A 5,277-nucleotide genomic window follows, 5' to 3' on the forward strand; every position below is an offset into this window, starting at 1 on the left:
TTCTATCCGTTTGGGTATGGATAGTATAATGTACAACTCTAATTTTCTTATCCCCCAAGAATTGGATTTGAACTATGAACTATGTTCAAGTGTTCTTCCATTTTTACCCCCATAATTTTCCTCTACTTTTGCCCAAAAATTCACCTATAAATAACCCCTTTTTGGGATAGGAGAAGGGGGTGGAATTTCTTGAGAAAAAATTTTGTGATTCTAGAGGAGCATTCCTCTAATCCCACGTAACTAAGAAATTCACTTGAGAAAACTAAATTTTAATGAAAAAATCAAACTCCATTGAATTTATTTGAATTCCAACGAACTAAGATCGAGTTTTGGTAGCAACGGTGAAGTCCTTTTATGTTAAAGCTTGTAGTCCCAATTAACCTCTCCAAAACAGATAGAAAAACACCTTTGCCTTTTAGTTTCGTTGGCTATTTCTATTTTTCTTTTTGTATTTCTTGAAATTTGGTGTTCCTTCAAGCACGAATCTATTTTAGATATTTGGTTTTGGAATTTTGTTTTGGTTAAGATTTTCTTCTCTATATTTGATATCTTGTGTAATATTCACTCAAAATCTCATTGTGTGTTCATTTGATGTTTGTGAGAATTGTAGATTTCAATATGATGTTTGGCAGATTTCAAAGATAAAAAACTGAATATTATGAGTGATTTTCATTATTTTCCACATTTATTTTCACTTGGATCATTGATTGAAATAATTTTGATTCTTTTCTCTAGATTTACAACTTGATAAAGATCTCATAATCCTTTTTTTACCTACTATGATCCATATTTGTACCCAAGTATCCATTTGATTATGTGACATGGATTGTTTTACCACTAAAATAGTTGATAAGTTTAAATATTTATGGTTATTTGGTGAGTTTAAAGCATGTTTTGTTTTCCTCTATAATTTAATAATTGATCTTATGTGGATTTATGCACCTAAGTGTCATAATTTACGTATTTAGCCTAGTTTTGAGGACTTCTTGTGTTTGTGATGTGTTGTGAATGATATTACTGATAATCTATGTGTTAAATTACTTGTTTATAGTGTTTAATGTCTGTTCAAAACATGTTAATAATCAAATTGGTCCCATAAAGTTTAGTTGAGAAAACTACTGTTACTAGCCTGAGCTATGTGTTGTTCTAATATATCTAGGTAGACTCTATTGTGTTGTGTGCACTAATTCATCTTGTTTGATATTATAAGAGACTATGGATAATGTTAAAATCATTTATTAGAAGCTAAGAAAGTCCAAAATGAATTTTGAAAGGTAGCAATAAATTGCGAAACTCAAAGGCAAATGAAAAGTGTTAAAGACTACAAAAATAATGTTTATGAGCACATGGGCATGCCACACCCTTGGACCTCCAATATAAGAGCGTTAGGTGACTCGAGAAAAAAATAAATGTTTCCAAAATAGTGTGCATCCTCTATCAGGGCATTACATCCCCGAAAACATAGAGAAACACAAGCGTGAAACACCCAAGAGCAAAACATAACCAACTTTCATCCTAGTATAAATAAAACACTTCTCTCATGTTATAAGCACATTGGATGAATTTAAGGGATTAAAGCACACTTGAGGAGGCTTATTTTAGGGTTAATAATATTTTTTTTAGTTTAATTTTATTTTTTGTAAATTGTGTTTTGATAATGATCAGCTGACAACAAGGGACCAGGTCCCTGGGTTTTCATGTATCAGTAAAACTGTTACTATCCTGTGCAGTTTTGTTTTCTAGTGTAGCAAACTATCTAGGTGAGATTGTACCCTACAGTACACCTATACCAATAATATTTCTACCCTAATCATTGTTCCACTATAAAAAGAAAAGAATACTTCTCAGTTGGTAAGCTTTTAAAAGATTAGAAAATATAAGTGAGAGAGAGGAGAAAACTCAACTTTATAATATTGCTCAAGTTATCAGGTTCTTTATGTACTAAAAGAGTGAGTGTTCTTGAGTTAAGTCATGGTCTGTAAATGAATTACTCGTGTTATAGGGGTAATGCCTTCTTCGTGTTCTTGAGAGTTCTTTGGTGGAGTTACCTAAGTTCAATAATGTTTAGAGTTAATCATTTTTGAGGTGTGTTCTTGGCAGATTTGTCAATCTAGGGTTGTATTAGAGTTATTACAAACTGGTAGAGCCTAGAGTTAGGTTCATTAGAGTCTGTAATCAAGAGTTTGATTATAGTGGATTTTTAGTGCTTGTAAGGGCAAGCCATGATTTTTCCTCCCTTAAGAAAGGAGTTTTCTATGTTAAATCTTTGTGTTCTTTAGTTTTCAACAAAATTTTAGTTTTCCAGTACTTAACTAGTAGATTACTTGTGACTAACTCTAAGGGACCTGGTCCCTCATAGTATGGTGCAACCCCTACGATTTCATCAATTAGTATCAGAGCCAAAACACTCTAAAATTTTCACACCTAGAGTGATTTAGTTCTCATGGCTGTTCCACCTAATCTTGAAGGAGGAAAATCTAGCACTAGACCACCTAGATTTAATAGGCAGTTAGTTCTATGGGTGGTGGAAAATAAGGATGTATGACTTTATTATGTCTTAAGAGAGTGAGCTGATGGATGTTACACTAGATGATCATCATCTGCTAGTTTGAGAGGTCAAAGAAAGAGACAAAACTTGAATGATTATTAAAAGTAGGAGAGAGTATGATGATGGATATCAAACAAAAGTTGAGAAGAATTAAAAGGAGAAAAAACTACTAGTTTATGGCATAAAGACTGATGAATACCACAAGATTTCAGCCTGTGAAAATGATAATAAAATCTGGGATAGCTTGAAGACTACTCATGAAGGAACCACTGATGTTAAGGATTCAAAAGTTGATGTGCTGACTACACAGTATGAAACCTTCACCATGAAAGAAAGAAACTACATAAGAGATGGATACCAGGTTTACTTCAATCTGCAATGCATTGCACTACTTAGGTGAAGCAATTCCTTTGTACAAATAGGTGAGAAAAATTTTGGAGGTTCAACTAAATCTTGGGAAATAAAAGTGGATTCTATCACCGAGGCAAGAAACTTGAAAACTCTCATAATAGATTAACTTATTGGTAATTTAAAGATGTATGAGATCAAGAAGCAGTTGGACAAGACAAGAAGGAAGCAAAAAGAGAAAAATCTCAGGCTTTGAAAGCTACAAAGTATGATTCAAGTGAAGAAGACACAGATGTTGCCTATTTGGTAAAAAGAATTATTAGAGCAATGAATAATAGTGGTTAGTTTCAAATATGGAAGTGTTCAGAATTTCATTAAGGTCTGTCCAATGCACAAAATAGACTATAAAAAATATCTCAAGACTGGAGGTGACAAAGGAAAGAACAGGGACCAGGTCCCTATAAGATCATCGTAAAAAACTGTAGCTGATTTTGTAGTTAAGCAGGCTTTACCTGTTTTGGGGGATTCTTCCAATGAATTTGAAGAAGATGGAAAGCATGGAGATGTTTCCGTGATGGTAGTGGAGGATAAGAAAGTGACTTTTGATTCTTTGCTTGCTCTCATGGAAAACACTGAACATAAAGAAGAAAATGCGGTAACTCTTTCTGACATTAAAGAAAACTTGGAAAACTACTCTATTAGAAAGATTAAAAAAAAGCTTGCTAATGTGTTTATTGATTCTATGTGTAAACTGACTACTGAGAAAAATTCTCTAGAAGAAAAGGTAGAGAATTAGGATCTTAAATTAATTGCTTTAACTCTCCAGATATCTAAAATAGAGGAATAAGTTACTAAGTTGAAATTTGAAAATTTGAGTTTAGTGAGTCAACTGAAGAAAGTAAATGATACTGATGACAAAGAAAGAAAATAAGCTTCAAGGCTTCATATTGAGCTTGAAGAAAAATTTAGGGATTCTCAAAAGCATATCATGATTACACTCCATAAGAATGAAGAATTAGAAAGGGACTTGGTCCATCTGATAGACGAATTTAATAAATCTCTACAATAGACCACATCCTCACAGATCCTTTCTAATTTAACTGGCCAATGAGTGAATAATGGTAAAGGTCTTGGATATCAAGACAAAACCCAATCACTTCGTCTCAAGTCAAGGTTGTTAAAGATGATAAAAACAAAGTCCACAAACCTCTATGCACTCATTGTGGAAGAGATGTGCACAAAAAGGAAAATTGTTAGAGTTGGATTAGAGCTAAAATAAATAGTGTCATACATATCTAACAAAGGAATACCTCTCCTAAGAGTTATAAACCTTCTAATAATATAAATAAGTACTCATTACCTAGGTGGTCTAAGAAATATTTGATCACACCCTTGTCTTCCTACTAGGAACTCAAACTCAAATGGGTTCCCAAATCTAACAAATGACTTTGCTTGTAGGTGGGAGAAAGGGATTGCAGTTAGAACTTTTTCATTTTGAAAAATATGATTGGAAGTTGTTTTGACTTTATTCTCTCTCTCCAGACACTTTAAACTGGAGGTGTATCATTTAGAAAAGTCAACAAGGTTAAATTCTCATCTAATGAAAGTACTGTATCAAGTTTGAAGTTTGGAAGAGTTATTCTCAAAGTGAAGAAGATAAATTCTAAATGTCAAGAAGATAAAAATTATGTTGGGATATGCTAAATCAGTTGATTTCAAAGGACCTGATATATGGTATGCCAAAGCTAAAATTTTGAGACAACAAGTCCAAAGTATCGGAGAAAAGAAGTATGTGTTTGTCGATGTGGATGACTTCTCCAGGTTTACCTGGAAAATATTTGTGAGAAACAAGGATGAAATATATGAGGCTCTGGTTATTATTTTTCCCAAACAAACTCAAATGAAGTTGTACTTATGGGTTACACCTCATCAAGCTAAGCATATAGACATTTCAATAAAAAAACTCTATGTGTTGAAGAAAGTGTGCATGTATCTTTAATGAGTCAGGAAAAATAATGAAAGTGATGGTGATCAGGATATCAGTTACAAACCCCTACTCCAACTAAAAGAATTTCGAGAAGGATCCAGTCAAGTTCCTTAAAGACCTAGTCCCAGTGAAACTTATTTCAGAAGGTGAAACTGGAGGCACAGATCTTCTTATGCTCTGCATATTCTAACTTCACATTTGGAGACTAGAGTCTAAAAAAGAGCTTAATTCAGAAATTTCATGGTTTTCTTAGTATTCTTATCCCAAAGTGAGCTAAAAAATGTGAAAGAGGTTCTGAAAAAGGCTAACTGGTTTAATGTAATGCAAAAGTAACCTTGGAAATTTAAAGGATGTTATTTCTGAGACCTATTCCCCAGACCCATTTTCAGAATAA

Source organism: Capsicum annuum, chromosome 12, assembly GCF_002878395.1.
Source record: "Capsicum annuum cultivar UCD-10X-F1 chromosome 12, UCD10Xv1.1, whole genome shotgun sequence".
Classification (NCBI taxonomy): Eukaryota; Viridiplantae; Streptophyta; class Magnoliopsida; order Solanales; family Solanaceae; genus Capsicum; species Capsicum annuum.